Raw genomic sequence first — 25,891 nt, 5'->3', positions numbered from 1 at the left:
ACAACAACAAAGAATCATTTTTTGTAATATTGTAAATATTTTATAAAAATATTAAAAATATAAATGGATTAAAATACGTTCATAATAAAAAAAATACTAATAACTATTTACACTTCATATCTAAAAACAAATAATAAATTATACTTTAACATATTTTTTCATTCCATACTTAAAAACCAATATTTAAATCGTAAAATCGTTCAGACTGTTTACTATTCAAGATACAAATTCATAAGCATTTTAATGCACATTAAAATATAATATATACGTCGATAAAAATATAATTTATTCCAAAAAGCAATCAATTAAAAATTATAAATAAAAAAGTCAAGATATCATTAAAAATAATCGTATACCTAATAAATAATCCTAAGTTTGCAATTAATTGCTAAGAGATACTAAATGCATGTATTATACATACATATATGATTTTATAACAGTTTGAGAATGCCACACACAAGCCATGAATGAATTCCCAGCGGAACGAATCATTTCAACTACAGGTAAGAATTACCTTTACTATGTCCATCTCCGTCTCTTTCGCACTCACTTAAGCATACTATTATATACCTGAAGAGCCACCAAGAGCAATAAAGGTACACACTTTTATTATTATTACTAAACAATGACGAATGGAGAAGGTTGAATAACCAAAATTCCATTGTTACCATTTTTTATCCCGATTTATGACCATCCCATAATTCAGTACTCGAGAAGGTAATTATGATTAGTTCTAAAATGAGCTGTTATTTAAAAAGCTATAACGAAATCGATCAAATGCGAATCCCTTTTGGACATTCGAAACAAATCTGAGGAAGCCTCAAATCGGTTGCAATATCCAATTTCTATGATTCGGATATGTAGGGTTTACAGTGTATACTTGTACATACATACATATGTATTCCATGATTTTTTATGTTATACTTCCAATCAACTTGTGTGTCGCTTTGAACGGATCATTTGATAATTTTTAGGAGTGATCATCAATTTTTCAAAAGAACAAAGGGATAGTTACGGCAAAGCAATTCATATTTTTTTCTTCGGCGATATATTTGAGATAGATATTGGAAAAGCTTACATTGATTTTCAACATATACTGAAAATATTGCCTTTGTTCTCATATCCAGCTTTATAAAAACTAAGAATTAATCAATGATTATTATTTTAATTAAATTGCGTAATTTTATTTAATGTACCTATCAAATATTTAATATTACGAGATCAAGAAATCTATGAAACTAACCGATCGTATTTAATTCTGCGTGATTGAAAATTTCTATCTCACAATTTACTAGCCACTTTATATACACGCATTTTCAAGCTCTTTATTACCATATCATAAATATTTATTTGCACAGTTTGTGCACCTACAAATAAATATATACAGATTTGATTATTTAAGCAAAATATTTATGTGTAACACCACAGAAACTATATTATATTTTCACTAGTATATATAATTGCACTAGCTCAGTCAGTTAAAATGTATCAATCGATTAATTTACAACTTTACTGTATTGTATTTGTTCATAAATAAATTAGCTGGTACTCATATTTCCACATGATCAGAGTGACATCACATTTTCGGACAATATATTTAAATTAAAATAAGCCAAACTCAAACCTAACCTAAGCGAATTAAGCTAATAAAAACTCAAAAACTATAATAAGTTTTAGCACTTTTATTAGGTAAAGTTATGTTTGGCTAATGATGTCTAGGTTAGAACAGCAAATTGAGTTTCATAGACATTTTAAAATACGTTGAAATATATTTTCACTGGTAATTTACTGTCACATATACGCAACAATAAATTAAGAACATAGATACTACAACAACATTTTTATTTATTAATGACTACATACAAGAGTGTTGATATTTTTTTAATTTGCCTTATATTAAAATATTTTTTATAGGGATATTGCAGAAAATTTCAAGTAAATAGATCCATAAACTATTTTAAATATTTGTATTTGTTAATACACATGCTTAACACTAAAACTTCAGTCAAGTTAAATTAATTTTAAAAGTACAGCTAACCCTATATTATGTTTGGTTCAATGTTAGGTAATGGCATTTGAACAATCTTATACATGTATAATATTGTCCTAAGCTTTTCTTATTATATTAAAAAAATCAAAGATATTTTTATAAAGGGAATATTTGACATGTTTCGAGCAAATATTATTTTCATATTTTCGATCATCTAAAAAACATGTTTTTCTACTCTTAATACAATTTTTATTTTTTATTGTATACGAAATTCTTCCTTTAAACATCGGTATAAGTCACTTAGGTCAAATTTAGATAATGCGTTTATAACTATGTTAACCATTATATTAATAAATCAGATACATATTTTGTATACATATTAAAAAAATAATACAGGTAACATAAAATAATTCAAAAAGCAATTATTTAGTGATTTGTATATAAAAACATCATTTTATTCGCTTTAAAAATAAAATAATTTAGTAGTGTCAATGATATACATACTATTGTATTTATTTATTATGAGAATTCAATAAAAAAAAATATCTAAAATATATACATTATATTTGCCTTAATGCATCCTAAAATAATTTCTCAAATTTTAGTTCTTTTTAATTATTATCTTAAATATTGGTCAATGGTACGTGATAGCAGCAAGACCTATAAACATTATTTCAGTGATACGTTTATTTCTCTTTTCTTACTGTAAAAATACAAAAGACTCAATGCAATATTTACATTGTTTTAAAATATATTAAAATCAATACGAAAAATGCTAATGAAAAAATGAGCTTTTGAATAAAATCTACAACTATTATTCCCACAATATTTTCTTAAACGCATATTAAAATCATTCCGCAAATTTATGCTTTATATTCCTAAATATGGGTCAATAATTCGCAATAGCGGCAAGTCATTTAAACCTTATTTCAATGATACGTTTATTACAAAAAAATCACTTTTTTACCCTAAAAAATACTAAAGACTTAGTTACAAGCAAACCCAATAGAAAAAAAATGCTATCAAAAAATTGAGCAATTGAATAACATCTAAAACAGGAAATTATAAAATATTTACATAATATTTTCTTAAACGAATCTTAAAATCATTCAGAAAATTTAAATTTGGATTGAATTTGCTTTTTATTGCCAAATGGATTATTTTCTTGAATATTGGTTAATGGTTCGCAATGGCGGAAAGTCATTTTAACCAAATTTAAAGTACATTAGATTCGAATACAAAACAAAGCATTTTTTTGATAGTAAATATTACAAAATCTATAAAAAAAAGTGAATGGAAAATTGAAAATTTTAACAAATTCTAAAATAAATTTTTAAATATGTATCTAAAAATCGTTTAAAAAATTGAGGTTCTTTTGAATTGTTTTTTTATGGTTAAAAAAATTCTATTCTTGAATATTGGTCAAACGGTTCACAATAGCGGCAAGTCCTTTTAAATCATGCCGTCGCAGTTTAAACGCTCGGTAAGCGTTCATATTAATTCTTTTTAGAGTCAAATAAAGCATATCTAAACCGAATTTTGCCCAATAGGAGAGCGCAAAAAACAATTAACACTTATCAGAAGGCAAAAATTCACGTCAAAAGCAATAAAATCGTGCCGTCGCCGTCGCAGTGGGAACGCTCGTTACCGAGCGTTCCCACTGCGACGGCGCCGACACGATTTTATTGCTTTTGACATGAATTTTTGCCTTCTGATAAGTGTTAATTGTTTTTGCGCCCTTCTATTGACTAAAATTCGGTTTGAATACACTTTGACCCATAATCTCATAGCAGAAGTCCGTTGTTATGTTACTAATAATAGCTATCATATTTTTTAAATAATTGTTTGTGCATTACTGTTAAACAGATTATGTACGAATCATTTTGCCAAGAAAAAACATGAATATTTACCTTACATAAATGCACAAATAAATATTTTTATGGAACAAAGTATTTATTTAAATGCACTTTAAATAATTCATACAGCATTCAGTACCATACGGTCCGTTAGGACACTGATAATATCGATCTTTACAGCTAATTCGTAGCAACAGCTATTATATGCTGTGTCTATAGTTTTAAATAAGAATGCCTAAACCCTTTCGATGAGATTAATTGAGAGCGACAATATATATCAAGAAAGCGATCTGATCCTCGCGCTAGTTAATCAAAAGTCTTGCACGACAATAAGCGACCATACATCACACGACTGCCCCTTTAAAAAATTAAGGAATTGGGCTATGAAATATTGCATCATCCATCATACTCACTAGACATTCGTTTAAGCATTTCGACAACTTCTTACGTGGTATAGTATGGTACTCCAAAACGTAATAATTGTATGTTTATTGCGTCGTATTTATTTAATTGAATATTTATGACTCATATGTATGTATATTATGAAAGGTTTAGAACACGTTTAAATAACCCTTCGATAATCCAACTCATTCCTGCAAAGAGATCCTCACAAAACACATTTAGAAGTATGTGCATACATGCGAAGGTCTCCAGCTGCACTATGTATTGTGCAAGGACCGGATACGAGACTGCTCTCATTTCCCCTCGCCCGGAGTAGAGGGCTGAGGTCCCTTCTAGGTCCCTTGCTACATACACCAAGGGCAGGTGTTCCCCGCCAGTTATACCCAATCTTTCCCCGGCACGCTCCGATCGACTTAGCGCCACACCGCATAGCAAACACAAAATGAATCACTATGTTGACGCATTTTGCACATTTCCCATTAGTCGAAATGTTAGTATAGTAAAATATACGTATGTATAGGATATGAAGACTTATGTTATTACTAAAGATGAGATCATCTCGCGAGACTTGACGAGTCTTGACAATGATTAAATTGCTCTATGTGGGATTCGCATATCCGTCCACTTGTCAAATAAACCATATGCAATAATATTGATGGTTGAATACTGTATATGTAGATCAAATAAATGTAAGGATTTAAGGTATTTTAAATTAGGGTAGTGATATTTTTAATCTAAATTGTGGTATAACAAAATTAATTGGTTCAACGTGGTATGTAATAATCGGAATAGGAGCTCTGGGTATATGTTTTTTACTATCTGACTAGACTTGCTAGACTACGTTTTTTTTATATAAAATACATCCAAATCAACAACAATCAATGAATCAACAGGTGAGAAGCTCTAATAATATTAAGGTTATACTGTGCTCGCAATCGCATGCCAAGTCATCATTACAATAGCGTCATTGTGGTTTATAAAATAATATATAAAATATTTTTATAAAAATACTTCCACCTATTTCAAGTAGTTAACGACTAGATTTATACGTATTTTAAAATTAACAAAAAATAACAAAAAATCTGAAATCATATTTTTTAATTAGGCATTAAAAATTATTTACACATATTATTTATCTGATAATTAGTCGTGATTTCTCTACTGCTCAGTGTTGTCATATAGTGAACTTCCAGTCTAGGTCAAAATCGCGCGTGGTTTGTTAAATAAAACAGCAAAACAAAATTACGTTTTCCTACCCAACTAAACATACTACAATATTTTATACTGAATATAAAAAAAATATTGAGTGTCTGTAGTTTTGGGTAAAAGTATATAATAGGATAAGTCAATCAGACATAATGAATACCTACAAGTAAGTACATAGATAATAAAACCATCAGACTGGAAGTCTGGGAATTGGTGTAATCTGTATATAATTAATTAAAAATTATTATGTGTGTTATAATTTATAATCAATAGATATTACTTTGTAACTGGAAGTCAATCTTTAATAATAGTGCATTTTTATAAATAAAAATTTGAGTTTATTCGATTATAATTAATGGCTTTCGAAAGTGTGATTTTTAATTTCATTCAAACCTTTGTTTTAAGGCGATTCTTGGAATCTATACTTTTGTATTCTCAAATTAACTTGATTTGAGAATACAAATATAAAAATAATATTACCATGCTGTTAAACCATACCGAATAATATCAAAAATTTTCTTCAAATACTTTCAAGCATAAATATCCCGATAAATCCATTTATTGAGTTGTCTCTAATATTCCCTTATATGATAGATATTTGCTAACTATGTGTTATTTTAAATATAAATTGCAAATTGGCCTTTTCATATTAGTATAAAATTTACTTCGCAAAACATATCCTTTGTTCAATTTAATATGAAAATCTTGTTGATTCAGCATATTTGTAACCAGACACTCAAAATACTATGTCGTCGAGATTTTCATATTTTAATGAGCTAGAAATATGTAGTGCGAAGCGTATTCGAGAGGCTTACGCTTCTAAACCCGTCTGTGAGATTAACGTTTGTCATCTCTCATTTCAAATTAAAATTATCGACGTATGCAGTAATTGGTTAAATTCCCTTACTCTCTACTTTTATCTTTATGAAATCATTAGCATTATTACAAAGCTAATAAAAATATTAAATCGATTAGCATAGCTATGTATTTTTATGCTGACAGACAATTTTTGTGGATTAACATAGATATATACAGTAGACTCCCCAATAACACGGTCAATTAAAAACACGCTATTTAGATGCTCATGTGTGAGCGACCCAAATGGAGGATATCTCACCACACGCATCTGATTCATACATGCCCCCAAATAGCATAGGGGGCATATTTTTTATTAATTTACTTTACATTTTTTTGTAACGCCATTTAAGGTTTCAAATTTTAAATTAACTGATGATTAGATAAGGTGACTAGATTTATAAAATATTAAAGGATAAAAATAAAAAAAGTCATCTAAAAATTTTTGTTTATTTAGAGATATTGCGGGAGGTAAAAAAATGTCATATTAGAAAAATGTGTTCATTCATGTGCCTACCAGAGTTGAAAAAAACGATTCCCTACGACATTTTTGTTCGAGGAGGACACAGGAGATCAAAGATATTTTATAAAATAAATTTGATCGATTCTTTAAATTGCTGTAAAACATATCTATTGTTATCCGCATTGTTATTTAAATCGCTACAAAAAATCATACTAATAATTTTGTGGCTTTTCTACTTATTTTTTGCTAATATATGCATTTTTATGGTAATATATGGTAGTTTTTCACGATTAAGTGTGATTTTTATTTACATTAATATCGATTTTTAATGCAAGAAAAATCATTTAATTAAATATTATGAATCTTAATGAAATCGAAATATTAAAAATAGCTAAAATGACTTCTCTGATTCTGAACTATCCTTCAAGAAAAATATAAAAAATTACAGTCTCGAATCCATATTTTTTAAATTTGTCATTTCAGTGAAATAATATGGAATACATTTACAATGATAGATATATACTTTAAAATAAAATTAAATATAGTTTCATAACTTTTATTAAATGAAGTTTATATTACAAACTAAGCCAAGTAATCTCTCAGGGGAAAATATGCGAAAGAATAATAAGTACAGACAGATGTCGCGTCTCGCATATTGCTCCATAGTTGATCTGCACTATGTTTTAAAAATATTATAGCTATCCTTACCGAAATTACTATGGACTTCTATTACAAGAGGGCTGATCAGAGTATATTCAAACCGAATTTTGGTCAATGGAAGGGCGCAAAATAAATTATCACTTTTTTGCGCCCTCTTTTTGGTCAAAATTATGTTTAGATATGCTTTATTTGACTCTAAAAAGTCCTATTATGAACGCTAGATAACCGAGCGTTTAAACTGCGACGACACGATTTTATTTTAAATATTGAAATTTGACCAATATTCAAAAATAGATTTTTTTTAAATAGTTTAAATGACTTTCCGCCATTGTGAACCATTAACCAATATTCAAGAAAATAATTCATTTAGAAATTAAAAACAGATTTTACTCAGACTTGAATTTTCGGAATGATTTTAAGATGTGTTTAAGAAAATATTATGTAAATATTTTAGAAATAATTGTTTCAGATTTTTTCAATTGATTTTGCTATTCTTAATAATTTTTAATTTTTTAAAGTAAAAAAATTGATTTTTCTCGTAATAAACGTATCACTAAAATAAGGTTTAAATGACTTGCCACTATTGCGAATCATTGACCCATATTTAAGAATATAATTCCTTTGGCTATGAAAACAAATTCAATTAAACATAAATCTGCGGAATAATTTTAATATGCGTTCAAGAAAATATTAAAGGAATAATTGTTTTAGATTTTGTTCAAACACTCAACATTTTAACAGCATTTTTTGTATTGCTTTTGATATATTTTAAAAAATGGAAATATTGCTTTGCCTTAAAGCTGGCCTTTGTATTTTCAGAATAGGAATAGTAACTATTTAAAAATAAACATATCACTAAAATTCGACTTTAAGGAATTTCAGCAATAAAAAAAAAATTCCTTAAGCAATTAAAATATAATAAACTACACTTAGATTTGCGGAATGATTTTAAAATGCGCTTAGAAATTTTTATGGTAATATTTTAGAAACCATTGTTTAAAATTTTGAAAAAATTTGAGCAAATTCAGTCATAGTATTTTTGTATTTTTTTATCCATTTTAATTACAAACTCTTAAACCGTCGATGGGTATTAATCAAATCTATAACAACGAAGCGTTTAGTAGGCTAGTTGTATCTATGCATTCTATGCTTAATGCGCTTAATCAAAGAGCCGCAAGCGGCTCACGAGCCACAGTTTTCCGATCCATAACCCTATACTATCCAAAGTGCAGGGTTTTAAGTACAATAGCATTCATTTTAAGTAGTTATTTCTATATATATATATTGCTTTATCCATGCACAGATATTAATATTTAATGCTAAAATGAACATCTATTTGGAATGTATTATATTAACAATGAAATCAGGGACTAAGATTGACTCCGATTAGATTTGGTAAATCTCATACTTTAATAAATTACATTTGTTATAAATTAATAATATATTTTTATAATTTAAAGAAATGGATATTTCAGGGTCGAAACGATTTTTGTTAACATTTTACATTTCAAAGTAAATCAAAATGATCAAGCACAATTTTTTTTAGATAGTACTAATATTTTTTATGTACAGCTCGGTTCGGCAGTAAGCTTTAAGATATTTACATGTATCTTCAAAGAGTTAGTAAATATATTTTTTTGAGGCACTTAATTGCCTAACGAGCATGAATGCACTTCAACACTAGGTAGTAGCAGGTGTTGCAGACGCGCTCGGCCCGAGGGCATCAGTAGCGCGCGACGTGCCGGCATAGTTGTGCGTGTTTTCTTGCAAAACTTTTCAAAAAAATTAAAAAGTTTCCAAAACTTCCTTATCGCGCCTACGAACGTAGACCGCAACCACATAAAACTCAGGTAATGTCTTCCCCGAACAACCAACCAATTAAAAACACCTTTAAAACTTTCCCATCTAACACTCACCAAACTATTATTTATTTTTGATTGTTTTTTTTCTGTGTGTCCAAATTGCAAATCGATGCAAACGTTCAAGGCTCAAATGAGCCACAGTTCAAGGTCTTTAGTGTGAGCGAGTTCCTTTTTGGAAATTTTCATTGAATCTTTGAAGTCTGAATTTTGAGGCTCGTGCCGGCGAATCGCAATGGTTTCCGACAATTATTATATTGCAATCGTAAAGCGAGCGTGTTACGCGCTCTTTGGCTTCATGCATAATTCAAGTGGGTTGATTAGGCCAATTCGTGTTATTAATTTGGGTTTTTGGGTTTTGTGCAAAATTATTATCTCGTGAACGCACGCACGCTCCAATTTTTTGCGGATCGGATGTAACAATGGAGCAATCAAACAATTACGATTCGCTCCGTTTATGCATATTATGAATGGAGCAAAATTAAGTGGGCCCTCAACATCGATAAGATATTAACTATCATAAGTGTAATTTAAAAAAATATATTAGATGCATCTAAAATTAATATTATCTTGTTGGATAGTAGTTGGATACTAATGGCTACCTTTCAAAGGATTATTTCAATCCTTCTGCAGTTCTGCAGGGTTTCAACTTGAAACCACATTTAATTAAATTATTCATAAACGACATATACAACTCTTTTTTTTTGTAACTCGATGACTTAAAGGCGTTCAAAAATCCAAATGATTTTTGACATATATTTTTTCAGATCGATCTGATTATTTATGAACAGCTAACAACCATTTACATTTCAACATAGGAAAAAGCTATGTCGGGTCCTATTCTAGATCTTTACTTATAATTGAGTTTCTTATTATCTTGAGATATTTCTACTAAAGACCTCGGAATTATGTTCAAAAGTAAGCAAAAAATTTCTCAACAGTGCAATAATATTTGTGCCAAGTCTTCTAAACTGCTACAAAAATACAGCAGATACAAAATTATTTTTTCTGTATGTAGATGATTTAAGATTGTTTAAATCCATTCGATCTGTATTTTTTCTACAGAATAACTATAGAGATGAGATAAGAAAAGTGTCATATTGGCATTTTCTCGATCTCATTCGCCATCAGATTATTCCTACGATCTTGGTGAGAACATCCTGTCTAAATAAACTTGCAATAACCCTTTGAGTAGTGAATTAATTTAAACTCATCCGTTTTTATTTATTTATTACTATTTCATATTGCATTTAAATAAAATTATCAACGTTTTATTGCTATGATTTATTTTATTACTTTTTTGTATTAATATGTTATAATAATTTATTTTACCACTTTCTTTTAATACATTTCGTTAATTTATTTTAGATATTTATTATATATTATTCGGCTTTTATGCGTTTTTTTATGTCGACTTAGCTGCTTTCAATATTTTATATAAAATTATTATAAAACATTTTTATATGATAATTTATTTCCTACCTTTAATTTGTTTGTATTATTTTCTATTAAAATTATTTACATTAATTTAAATTAAAAAAATATATTTAATATTTATTCAGTTATATATGTAAATATAATTATCTAGGATACCTAGAAACAGTGAAAGATCGACCAAAATTAATTAAAATTAATAATAAAAAATAATATATATTACGAATAAGCATTTAAAACAATTGTGTTTTTTACACAAATATATGTGATATTCTCTACACTCTTACACTATATATTAACCCTTTGAGGAGTATCGCCGTACATGTACGGCAGTCGATCTTTCACTGTTTTTAGGTACCCCAGATATTTATTTAATGTATTAGCACATAATATAATTGTTATATACTTACATAAATAGCTTAAGAAATAAAAATATTATATTAATATAATATTTTTTTTCAGATTTAAATTATTTCTATACAAAATAATACCAATAAATTAAAACAATAAATATTTAATAATAATTTTATAAAAAATATTGAAAGCCTCTGTATTGCTATAAAAAATCCGATTAATATAAAATGAATATGTAAAATAAATTAACAAAATTTAATAATTGGAAAGTGGTAAAATAAATTATTAAAACATACTAAAGAAACCAAAAATCTAATAAAATCACTGATTTTTTTTATTATTATTTACTTAAAATGCAATATTAAATAAATAACAACAAAAATAATTATGGAAATAAACGTAAAATCAACTCACTCCCAGCTGTATAGTAACAAATTAATAAATGCTTAAAAATTAACAAACTACTTAGAGGGTTAAGAATGCATAGATAAAAAAGTTTACGATTGCGTTGCCTTTGCCATGATTAGTTTTATTTTATTTTGTCAATACATATGTAATATTCTTTAAGCATTTCATAATAGAATTTTATCTAACTGTATTTTAAATACATAATCATTGCTATATCCGTGAGATTAGGAAAATATAAGAAAACCTAATCTATAATGATCGATCGATATAAAAATCACTAATTCTGATACTCCAGACATGACAGCAAACACTAGATTTATTTATAAATATAGTCCAATATTAGTAATTTTGATTAGGACATTAGGGTGTTTTATAATAAATTAAAATATTTATATGTACATACAAAAACAGATAATATAATTTTAATGTGTTTAATAAAATATTTAATATGAGAGGCGTTAGCCTAGTGCGTTACAACGGGGTAAACGCAATCAATAACTACTCAGGATAATGAGAATCCAGTCTGTAAATCAGTTAAAACTATTTTATTAATTATGAAAAAAAATAGTACAGCTTATAATCTAGCTATTTTTTGTTTTAGTAATTTATTACGATATTCCCTCGTGAGCTTAGAAAAATCTAGGATAGCTTAACATATGATGATCGATCTTAATTATAATTATATAATATTTTGAATCGACAATATAACTTATTTATTGTAAATTTTACCTTAAAATATAACACGCATTAGTCTAATGAGTTACAATAGAATAAATCTGTATCAACTAAGTAAATCAATAAGATATAATTAACTACCAGACTTTACAGTATGAGAATCAGTGACATCTATATAATTAATTATTAACTATGATGTATATTATAATATAATATCAAAAGATGTTACGTTGCAGTTAGAGTCGATTTTAAGTAAAAGAGAATTTTTATAAATAAAAATACGAGTCAGCTGCCGTGACTCGAACCCACAGCTACTAGGTTCCCATTCTAGACCTTTTATTCTATGCTATTTTTACCCAATTATAATTAAACAACAGTGACACATCTTTTATTAATTACAAACCATTATTATGCACTAGCTAGCTTGATTTTATTTTAAATATTCAATACAATATTTTTCTGTGATATTAGAAAAGTTTTGGAAAACCTAATATACATATATAGTCATTACATTCAATCTCCCAGATACGATAAAAATTAAAAAAGAAAAACTAGAATCCATATGAAAATTTGATCCAAGTTTTTCAAGCATTAGTTACATGTCCATCGTGCAGGTTTTAATATAAAAGTTCTGTCTGAATGAACGCAATTTTTTTACTTGGCTTTCTTCATTTTAATTACGGTAGCATAATTTAAAGTGTGCCATCAATTCTTATGCATGATGCAATATATAAATGATATAAAAATATTTATTGAGTCCAGCATTAAAGAGAAAGAAGGCGAAAGAATACAAACAATCGCAATTTACACACGTACATATTTATCTAATAAATCGATTCACAAATATGCATATGTAAACTTATAATTTTATTAAAATCCATCTATAAACAAGTTTTATTATACTAATAATGCATTATACATTGCCTTAATAATACAATAAAAGCTTTCGAAGCTATTGAATGTATAAATGTATATTTTATATATATAAGTATATATTAATAAAATTTTGATTGCTGTGTTTAAAATGATCAGGTTATGGCAGCTTTTAATTATAGATTTAACATTTACTCCATAATTAGTAAAGCAATCTCCCTAAAATAATATTTTTAATCATATACATATACAAGCCACTTTATTATAAAATTAATAAAATATGTTACTATTGATATGAAATAATATATTATCCAAAAAGGTTTATGCTTTCAAATATTATTATGTACAATAGTATTGTGTTTTGTATACATTATAACATATTTTATACAAGTTCACGTATGTTCTGTAATATAAAACACAATAAATTCCATTTTATTGTAATATAATAATATTTTCTTATTAAGTGATATAAACGCGCGGTAAAAGCTTAAACCCACGAGTCTCATTTCGAGCACGTTTCGATTTATACAATAAATACTGACATATCAACGGGTTCTTTATAAATTTCAATATCAAAAATTCAGTCGTGCGAGAAATAGGCTTACAAAACTGTGATGTTAAAATATTATATATTCCACATATATGGATAATAATATTTTTTCAATAAAACATAATAAATTAATAAAAAAATTAGCTCAGTAATATTTTTGCATAGCATATTTTACCGTTTCATAAATTCGCCGTGTCGTAAACATTATATATAATTCATAGTTTTATTGAGTATATTTAATTGCACACAATTGCCAATGGAATTCCTAGAAGTTGGCGAAGCCTATTATTTTATTTACGAACTAATTCCACAGAAGATTTTTATATTAAAAAAATAGTATTCAATAACATACATACAATTTGCATGTAAATTTCTCCACAGTACAGTAATGCTAACTTTTCGTATAACATTATTTCGCTCGAGAGTGAAGTTTCTCAATTTTGGCGAAAATTGAATCTCATCTACGAAATCTGAACGAATTGTAATAATACAGTATACAATATATTACAATTATGCTATTGAATTTAATTTATTATCATAATATAATGCAAATTTTCAAGGTTTCACATCAAAATAATCTCAAGATGGAGTATGCAGCAAATCTTTGATGTGAAGTAAATTTAAATAATTATGCTTATGATATTATTTATAATGGATCATTGTTTATCGTTACTCATATGAAAGCGCATTTCGATCTTAGATCAAATCAGATGTTAACGATCAAAATCATAGTTGGAAATTCTTCTATGTGTCAAAAAACTGTCAAGCTCTAGTACACGAATTTATAATGCTCTTATTTATCATTTCATTTATAATAGAATATAATAAAATAAAATATTTATTTTTGTTACAAAACATTGGATTTTCGAGGATCTAAAAATTAAAGCTTAATTGGATATAAAAGGTAGTAATTTAATATACAAACTGAGCTTATAATCTTAATAGCAAAATCTTATTAGACAGTGTAGTTAATTAAGAATAAAGCATAAGGAAGAATATAAAACGAACACAATTTCCACTAATGTATTAAGTTTGTTCTATATATTTAAGACACATAATAAATAATCTAAAGTTGTTTGAAAATCATTAGTATATATTACAACTAATTAAGAATTTTAATAGGAACAATTAATTGCTTAAAAATAAGTTTTAATAATGAAAAGTTAAATTACATAATATATGCAAATTGTATAGAGCTTTTTAATATTAATCTTATAACTTCAACAAGCTTGCTTGAATATTTGATGTTATATATATAAACTTTGTTCTTTTGAAACTTTTATAATATCTCGCTGCAACTACGGCCATAAAGGCGAGGCATTTTAAACCCAATAAAATGTCTATCTAAAGTTTAACCATAGCCTTTAAAACGTTATTTTTAACTACAAATGTTGCCTGAAATCTATTTCCTTATAATATAAATGCATCCAAGCGTTCCATAGCAAAAACATAATGGATCCATATTCTTTGTCGAAAATTGCGATATATTATTGAAAAGCTCAGGAATCTATCCAAAAAATAGATCAGATTGAAGCACATACGAATGTTTGCGGCCCTAGCATTTCGTCCTTTAATGATATTCCTTTGAGATTCCCTGTGCCTTTGAACGACTACAAAAGTGTATGAATAGTTTCATTTTACGAAACGGGCGCTTTACAATACACCTTTGTATCGAGAGATGCCATTGTATGTAAGAAAACACATACATATAAAGAGTTTTTATGTGAAAATTTACAACTGACACCTTTAATATTATTACCTGAGGCGGATGCGGCCGATTACAGAAGACATACCTAGCAAGGATTACCTTTTCGAGTACTTATGCACTTTAAAACTGAAGTTTGTTTAACTACCGAATACCCTTTTGATTGTTCGCCAGTGAGCAATTATACAGAAAATTATAAAATCATCGCTAACGATTTCTTACACGATTTTTTGAGTGCAGTTGCTTATTAAAGCCTCGAACGTAAATTAACCACATCCTTGAATATGGAAAGAAAAAAATGTCGATATCCGCCAATACGAGTTTAACGGATTAAGCGTGACCGGGAGATGCTGTTGTATCGTTTTATCCGTGTTTTGATCTTATTCGATCAAATATTGATGAATAATTTTATATGATATGTATTAAATGACCATTTATTCTTTGCCTCATGATTTTTGATACTGAACTTTTGTGGATGCTCACACAATATGTATTATATAAAAATAATCAAATTTAAATTCCAATAAACATTCATTAAAATCATTTATTGTATAAATTAATATATAGTTGAAACATTAGAAACGTATTTGCTAGTAAAAAAATAACTATATGAGCTTAAAACTACATTAATATTTTATAATAAATATAGTTTTTATTGCTGATATTGAAAGAAAGTATCACTTAAATATCTTGATTTATATAACTGTAACTTTCATTTAAGATTTTTATAAGAAAAATCGCAAAAATCACGTATAAATCATTGAGATATTTTATATTAAAGTAGTATTTACAAAAGTTTTAATGTCATTTGCGACCCTCGATTTATACTAAAATGCATAATTATATACTTTTTGTAACATTTAACTGTTATTTATTACCTATAAGCATTCCACGGACCCGCACGTGGCAAGTGCAGGTGTAACAATAAAATTCATTAAGATACCAACTCATATGTTTTTGACAAAAAATTAATCAAAAATTTTTTAAAATCATGTTTACTAATCCCAGAATTTATAGGTATGATAAATCGTCCGTGATTTCGGGATTGGATTTTTTATAATTATAATGAACAGATTCGTTAGTTTAGGCACATAAAAATATTAAATGATGTAATAATAATTTTTTAGTTAATATTTTACAGCAAATAATGAAAAAAGTATCAATATAATATCCCGTTTTTGATAATTTGTAAATATAAAAGCAAAAATTACATATAAATAATTAAAAAATTATTGCGATATTTTATAACTACAATGTGTTTAAGAAAAGTATTAAGATTATATGCGACTTTTGATTTATACCGAAAAGCATAAGAAGTATGTACTAAAATTTATTTTTTTGTTATAATTAATTATATTATTACATGTAAATAAGCAGTGATCACGCAAGTGACAAGTTCAGGTGTATCATTAACCTTTTTACAGAGATCAACTCGTATGTTTTTGACAAAAAATTAATCCCAAAATTTTAAGAATCGTGTTTGCTAATCCCAGAATTCATATGTATCGTAAATCATCCGTGATTTCGGGATTGGATTCGTTTAATCATAATGAGAAAATTCGTTAGTTTAAGCATATAAATAAAAATATTAATTGCTGTAAAAATAAATTTTTATTTAAGCAAAAAAATATTTTACAGCAAATAATAAAAGAAAGATTCTCTATAATGCCCTGCTTTTGATAATTTTAAAATAAAAAAGCACAAATCACATATAAATAATTTTTATAAAATCATTGAGATTTTTTTTACAACTATGTATAATATATTTAAGAAAAGTATTAAGATCATTTGCGACTTTTGATTTATACCGAAAAGCATAAAAAGTATGTACTAAAATTTTTTTTTTGTTATAATTAATTATTTATTACATGTATACATCCGGCGATCACGCAAGTGACAAGTGCAGGTGTATCATTAACTTTTTTACAGAGATCAACTCGTATGTTTTTGACAAAAACTTGATCGCAAAATTTTAAGAATCATGTTTACTAATCCCAGAATCCATAGGTATCGTGAATCATGTGTGATTTCAGTATTGGATTTTTCATAAATATGATGAATTTAGGCTTATAAAAATATTAAATGCTGTAAAAATATTTTTTTTAGTCAATATTTTACAGCAAATAATGGAAGAATGTATCACCATAATATTCTGTTTTTGATAATTTGTTAATAAGAAAACTACAAATCACAAATAAATAATAAGAAAAAGATCATTGAGATATTTTACATTTCATATATATTTACGAAAAGTATCAAGATCATTTCACCTTTTGATTTATAACGAAAATCATAGGAACAATATACTCAATTTTACTGCCTTTTTTAATATAAAAGTGTTATTTATTATCTGGGAATATCCGGCGATCCCGCAAGTGACTAGTGCAGGTGTATCATTAACATTTTTAAGAGATCAACTCTTATATTTTTTACAAAAAATTAATCCCAAAATTTTTGAAATTATTCTTACTGATTGAAGTATTGCAAATTATCTGAGCCTTTCGGATTATATTTTTTATTATATAATTAGATTTTTCAAGTCTGTTTTATTTAATAAAAATTTACTAAACTTGTCTATTTAAAAAAATTAATGCTTTTTTACGCTTTTTCAATCAACTAACATAACTCTATCTCCGCGGTAGGTATTTTGGCGAGCTATTTCGAATTTTTTTAATATGTGGGAGGCACCTATTCATGCCATAGTTTTTAAAATGTAATGGTTCAATCAATTAAAGTAACCCCTAAATAATACTTAAAAACATATTATTAGGCTTAAAGGTGTATTGCACCTTTAGGTGTCCAATGAGTACTGGCAATTTTCTTGATGACTTCTAAAGCAGTCAACGCGGTGAAAGGGTTAACCTTGTAAATTAAATTTACTATAGCTTAAAAAATGTGTTAAGCCAATATAAATTTTGAATGCTATAATAATAATTAATCTTAGTCAAGCAAGGATATATTTAATGACAAATAATGAATGAAAGTATCACTAAAATATTTATAGCTGGCATTTTTATTGAAATCCAAAAATATTGAAAATATTGAAAGTATAATTCACGAAAAAAATCATTTGCGATCTCGATTTATACCGAAAATAATACAATTTGGCACAATATAATAATATATATTTTAATTCCTTCTATCTTACAAACAATCTGGTATTTTTATTAAATACAAAGAATATTGTTGTTATGATTTTCTGTGCGGCTCGATGGTCACAAATGGTTTTGGTATGGTTATACTTGAAACTTCTTGAATACTACTATAGTCACAGTACAAAGCAACACATAAAAATTACAAGTGTCTCACTCTCTCTTTTGAGTGTATTTTCTTTGACTAAGTTCAAAGTTTCGGTCCTAAATCATCATTGTCTGAATTCTGCCTCTCAGCTACTATTTTATGTAAAGCCGAGATTTGTCAAATCTAATAAAACAACTCACAGTAAATACAATAAATATTTTATAAATTTATTTAATATCTAGCCATATAATCTATCTATTTAATATAATTAAATACTTTTTTACTCTTTAGAAAATGAATGTAATATTAATAATTCAAGTAATCGCTACTTAGTCAAATAAATCTAACAATGATGCGATTATAAACACACATATAATATATCCATTGGAGAATAAAATTATCATGCATTTAACCTAATTTAATTTAAAATACCACGAATACAAAAAAATATGTAAATTCACATGTGCATCGAACGAAAAAACCCATCTAAATTTCGTTAGATGCATTTTTTCACACACATTCCACTGTAGCAGTCTCTCGAATGAGATTTTTTTCGCCATTTTTTACTCATACGCGAAACAATGATTTATCTGTGAATGCATCGTCCCATCAGCTCTCATGTACCTACCACAATAAAAAAATAAAATAATTAAAAATACACACATTAATTTATGGCCTTAATAACAATACACAACTAAAACTCACTGAATTCAGAATTATCCGAAGTTAATTATTATTCGACGATCCCGCTCGCGTTCTCGGAATATTTTTGTCCCAAGAAGAATTTGCCTTGTGTGTTGGCTAACTTAACCTTTCGTAATTTTTTCTCCTTTTATTTCTTGTGTGTAGGCACAGACATAGGTGTATATTTATACCAGGTAGATAACACAAAGGAAGAAACGGCCTCACAATGAATACCGCAATAATAAATCGTGAAATTAAGCACATTGCGTATAAATAATTTTCCAGGATAGTGACAAAAACTTTATTTAAATTAAGACAAATTAATAAAAACTTTAATGTTTTATGATGTGAATTTAGCTAAATTGAAAGTTATATGCTTGTTGCAAATATTTAACGTCATATGTTATAGAAAGCTTTTGACAAAAAGAATATCATTAAATAAACTTTTGTGTTTTTTTTTTTTTTTGCACTGTTTTTATTAAGCAAATATACATTAAGCTAAGCATATATATATATATATATATATATATATATATATATATATATATATATATATATATATATATATATATATATATATATATATATATATATATATATATATATATATATATATATATATATATTATTACATTATATGTAAAAATGGTTATTTATTCTTAAATATAAATAACAATAAATCGCATCCTTTTGATAAATGCATTATATAATATAAATTTACAATTTAAATTTGATGCATATTATTTTTATGACATCAATTTTTGTCAAAAAAATACTACTCAATATTTTTTTAATATTTTAAAATAAGCAAATCTGATGGTGTATGTAATAAATATTTAATATAAAGTATATATATTTATTATCGATATATAATTCAATTAATTTATATATTTTGCATATATTACTTAATACATAAACAGATGCTAGGTAATCATGTTCTTAAACCGGCGCACTGGTTTTCACGCAAAATGTTTTGTTTGCGTCTCAGTTTCTCAAATCCTGTAAACAAAAAAGCACTGGACTTTTCATGAACTTTATTTCGTATGGCTTTTGAATGGAGATCATTAGAAAAGTTGAAAAGTACGAGGTCGTATTTATCGCACAATAAAAAAAAGTTCCCAATCATTAGAAAAGTTCGATAGCTCTTTTGTGGCGAGCTTTTACATCAGTAGATTATTTAGAAACAAACCTTTGTATATTATTAGCTTATCACACTACACTAGTGGTATAATAGATAGTGGCATATAGCTCTATCGCTCAGTCATAACTATAGTTTTTATAGCTGGAAAGCTCTTTTGCAATGAGCTTTTATCCGTGATTTTTTTATTACAAACCCACATGCAATCTATTCCCCATATTTGCGGATCGGTTGTACTAAAGGACGTGTTCACATATGGTATTATTTTTTGAAAATTCCACACGAAACTCGATAGTGTGGTAATATTAGGATATAAAGAGGCGGAATTTAACGCGACCAGTCTGCAGCACCGACGTTTACGCTATATAAAATTTTATGAAAAGAGCTGAGCTTATGAAAAGCTCTTAAGGAATATCCTATATGGAAGTATTTGCAACGTACATTTGATAACGTAAATAGAAATGAAATTGCATGCATGGAACAAACACTAGAAACTGTTTGTGGAAAAATTTAATATTACTTACTCTTGTCTATTTGAGATATAGAAATAAGATGGGGCGATTAATATTTCAATGGGTTATAAATCACAGGTTTGATTTAAAACAAAACATATTAATGCCTTACAGTTTCATTGAAATTGATCAATTGGTTTTTCCGCGAAATTCTATGACATAGAGACACAAATATATACCGATATTTTGGGTCACCCAATATATATTAAATATAAATTTACCGAATCTATATACGAATACACATAATGCGTAATGGGAATATGTGGTCTTATATTCCGATCTGAATTATTGATAGACATGGGTCCTTATAAGGTCCTGAATTAGATTATCTTCCGGAAATGGCAGAATCCCTAAACGAATTCAAATGGCTTCTATAATTGTTACTTTGCTCGCGTGTCCAATATTTATATTTAATCAAACTTGAGTTAATATTATTTTAATTATAATATGGGAAGTAATCAAGATTTCAAAGACTGTATCATGTAAGCTTTTCTATGAATTATTTAAATTTAAAATTTGTAACTATTCTTAAATGTTTGTTGATAGAAAATATCTAAAACTGTAATCAGGGTCGCCGAAAGCGAACCCGGGCCCTGGAAAAACAACGATTCTGGACCTCATGATAAAAATGGTATTTTAATATTTTTTAACATCATAATATAATTTATTAAATATATAATAATAGGTACGAGTTAACTCTTTCTATTCCACAAATAATTATGAAAATTAGCTACCGTTGCTGCTTTACTGCTTAGTGTTGCCATGTAATGAATTTCCAATTCAAGGCAAAAGCAATAAAAATGTGCCATCGCGGTGAAAACGCTCGATTATCAAGCACTTACATTGAGATTTTTATAACAATATTACAACTGAGAATCAAATAAAGCATAAAAAAATAATTGTCCCTTCTCTGAAGTCATAAATCTACGTCAAAAGCAATAAAATCGTGCCGTCGACGTCGCAGCGGGAACGCTCGGTAATCTGGCGCTCACACTACGACTTTTATAATAATACTTTAAATTTAATAATGAACATATAAACCGCATTTTGCTCAATAGGAGAGTGCAAAAAACATTTATCCCTTCTCAGAAGCCAAAAATCCACGTCAAAAGCAATAAAATTGTGCCATTGCCGTCGCAGTGGGAACGCTCGGTAATCTGGCGTTTATACTGCGACTTTTATAATAATACTTTAAATTTAATAAGGATCATATAAACCGAATTTTGACCAATAGGAGTGCGCAAAAAACAATTATCACTTCTCAGAAGTCAAAAATCCACGTCAAAAGCAATAAAATCGTGCCGTCGCCGTCGCAGTGGGAACGCTCGTTACCGAGCGTTCCCACTGCGACGACTCCGACACGATTTTATTGCTTTTGCCGTGAATTTTTGCCTTCTGAGAAGTGATAATTGTTTTTGCGCTCTCCTATTGACCAAAATTCGGTTTGAAAATACTTTGATCAGCCCTCTTATATAATAAGTTCATATTAATATCAGTAATGATAGCTATCATATTTTTAAAACATAGTGTAATATCGAAATGCAGAGAAACTGTGGAGCCATATGTGAGATGCAACGCCTGTCTGTATTTATTTTTCCGATTACTTTTCCTTGAGAGATGAGTTGGCTTAGTTTGTATTTTGTCTAAAACTATCATTAGTTTAAGAACTTTAATTACGTTAGGTTTGGGTTTGAACAGAAAATGGACGTTTCGCAACTGTCAAATTTAGCTTCATATACATTTTAGAGCAGCATATTAGCGCCTATCAATTAAATTATATTTTTTCTAGTAGAAATACATAGATATATCTACTGATGAAAATGTATTTGGACTTGTATAGTGAAAATATAAATTTACCAAAAAATACACATTCACTGTAACATTTATACATTGGATATAAGTAAATAATGATAAGTATGTAAATATATATAATACTATATAAAGAAAAGTTGTAATCATATAATTTTAATAGCACTTTCCAGATAATTTATATTTTTACTGGTAAAAACATATATCTACTGATGAAAATGTACTCAGATATGATTTTACTAAAATCACATATTTTAAGAAATATTTGCGGAATAGATTTTTCTAAATTTTCTTTGAGGAAAAGGCACATTTCTGTATTAAATGCAATTGTTAAATTACTAATATTAAAATTTATAAAAACATTAAATTTATATAATGCACCTGGTACTGTTGTTGATTTTTCATTATTTCCTTAGGTAATCGATCTTAATTTTCAGATACTTAAATTTACTGCAACTAACTTACATTCATTAAATATTTCCTATAATGTCTTATATTTTTTAAACGTTCAAAAAGCCATAAAGTAATAATAATTTGCAAAAAAATCTTAACACAAACGGAGCCGCGTCAAAAAAACTACAATCTATCCCTTTGAACAATAATGTTTTTTGTGAAAGTACTACCTAGAAAGTGGGCACTTTTGAAGGCAATGTTCCGCTCCTTTTATTAATTGTATATTATGTATGAAAAACAGCTAAAGAAACTTATACCTGAAATACATCACTATATAGGTATACATTTCAAACAACTGTAATTTAGTTCAGATTCATTATTTGAGGTCGGTTTTTATTTTTTTATAAATATATTCTTGCTATGAGTTGGGCCCCTCAAGGAGAACGGGACCTTTGGGAATTTGTCTCCTTTTTCTCCTCCATCTCGGTAGGCCTGTGTGTAATATGAAAGCAAGTTTGAAAAGATGCTTTTTAAAGTAATTTTATTTCTGAAATCATAATCTATTTCAACAGGGCTTAAATTTTTTTTTAGTTATATGCACCTTGAATTTGTAAAATCACCTACTGTATTTTTGTTAAATACGATTTTAATTTCACAAGAATATTTTCTCGATAACAAGCATCGTTATATACATATAATATATGAGCATATGTGAAAGACACGATCATGATTTGATTAGCAACCGAAGCACTTCAAACTTATTTTAAAATAAAATAACTAGTTATTAATTTAAATGACTTTTATAAATATGAGAGAATTATTTGTTGCGAGAGTATTCATAATATTATTTTAGTACTGAACGGTCCGTCAGGTTACTGTAATATCGATCTTAACCAAATCGCAGCTAGCTCATAGAGATAACAAATTATTTTATAGCGTGTCTATAAGAATCCTAGAAATTAGCGATATTGAAAATTTTATCAAATACTACCGCTATGTGTATAAACTTATATTCATTATTCAAACTGTATTTTTTAACCTTCATAGCTTATCGAATGTATTTGTATATATTATCGTTTACTATTCGATATACGAATATTTGGAAATGCTAGTTCTAACAAAATGCAACTGCATCGCAATAAAATAGCATAAATTTTAATAATGATTTTCACTCTATCAAATCTTCAAATCTCAAGTAGAGCAATATGTCAGGTACCATATTTTTACAAATGGATTGATTCCATAAAAAATGCCGATACAAGATGTATAGTACTTATTTGAATATACATATATACATCTATCTATAATTTTAAACCATTCTTCAAACATTTTTTTCCTGCTCTCATAACGTTTATGTATAATATTTATATATCACTGTTCTCAAGCGGCGTTTTGGAGGATTTTTTGCTCCGTATTTTTTTTATATTTTTCTTACATCCTCGCTGATACTAACAATATAAAAAAAATACAAAAAGCATCGCATCTAAACGGATTCACGTCGTAGACGTTGCGCTTGTGAGCGGCCAAGTGCAAAAACTGAATTCCTTTACGGACCATGAACACGCTAAACCGCCTACATACTTACACGAACGAACCAGGGAAATATTTGTATATAGTAAAGTGTATGCATAATGTTTGGCAACGATCTGAAGGATAGATTCGAAAAAAATCTATTTAAAAAGAGGCTTCAACGAACTGGAATAGTCGAAACTTTACAAGTTCAACAAGTCCATTTGTGTTATTCGTTAACGTGTACACAAAAGCTGTATTTTTTGTCTCTATATATAAAATAAAGTTAAATGTTTATTATCAATAGTATATCACTGAATAAATAAAATAGTTGATAAAATAATTCAGATAAAAATCAATAAAAAATATTTATTTATTTGTAAATGTGTAAACAATGTAAACACAATCAACAACCTTTAAATACTGAGACTAGAATCAAAATATATTTTATTACCTATATTAATCATTACAACATACAATCAATATATCACTTTGTACGACTCAGCTCGATTATATTTTAATAATTCATCTTGATATTTTTATGTGAGATAAAAAAGAATAAGGAAAACTTACTTTATGATTATTGTCTTATATAATAAACACTAAATTCGTTCCTACAGTATCGATAGAATTGACAAACACTAGAAACCAATTATTTTAGGTATTAGTCATCTACATGTACCACTGGTCTATCGTGCTATAAAATGCATAGAACAGTCTCTTTACTTATTATGGATACGTGCATATACATATATCAGTGAAAATACAATCAAAAACATTTTGTTTAATACTCGCTACACATTTTAATAAATAAAATAAGTAGGTTAAGAATGAAACCATGTGCGAGTATTAAATAATAATTGTAAAATATTGTTATCTTTATAGCAATTTAATGCAATCATCATTTTGTAGGATAATAAAATGAAACATTAACACTCAGTTTTAATGACTATAAAGAAGCTAATAGCAATCTAAAGGCGAAATTTATGTAATATCTAATTTTATAACGTACATTTATAAAATTAATTGAAAAATGTTCTGTAATATAAATTATAAGAAAATATACAATTATATATAATTATATATTATACAATAAAAAATCCATGGATAATCAGACATACTAAAATATAAACGTAGATGTAAAAGTAATATTTTATATATATATATATATATATATATATATATATATATATATATATATATATATATATATATATATATATATATATATATATATATGTATATGCTACATATGTTACAGTGAATGTGTATTTTTTAGTGAAGTTATATTTTCACTAGTATAAATATAACTTCAC

At 27.1% G+C, this 25,891-nt stretch overlaps 1 protein-coding gene across 1 annotated transcript in view; it reads left to right on the top strand.

Moving 5' to 3' along the window:
* Window positions 1-9,157: 9,157 nt before the first annotated feature.
* Window positions 9,158-25,891, top strand: part of LOC148237077 (MOXD1 homolog 1-like) — a 61,534-nt gene continuing 44,800 nt past the window's right edge. The window contains exon 1 of the mRNA XM_088183477.1: window positions 9,158-9,282. The gene's annotated coding sequence lies outside the window, so the exon portion shown is untranslated. The remainder of the gene's footprint in view (window positions 9,283-25,891) is intronic.

This window comes from Plectrocnemia conspersa, unplaced genomic scaffold, assembly GCF_051122295.1.
Source record: "Plectrocnemia conspersa isolate PC_06_02 unplaced genomic scaffold, ASM5112229v1 ptg000003l, whole genome shotgun sequence".
Classification (NCBI taxonomy): Eukaryota; Metazoa; Arthropoda; class Insecta; order Trichoptera; family Polycentropodidae; genus Plectrocnemia; species Plectrocnemia conspersa.
Note: the sequence above shows the minus strand (reverse complement) of the source record. Positions and strands in the feature narration are given on the sequence as shown.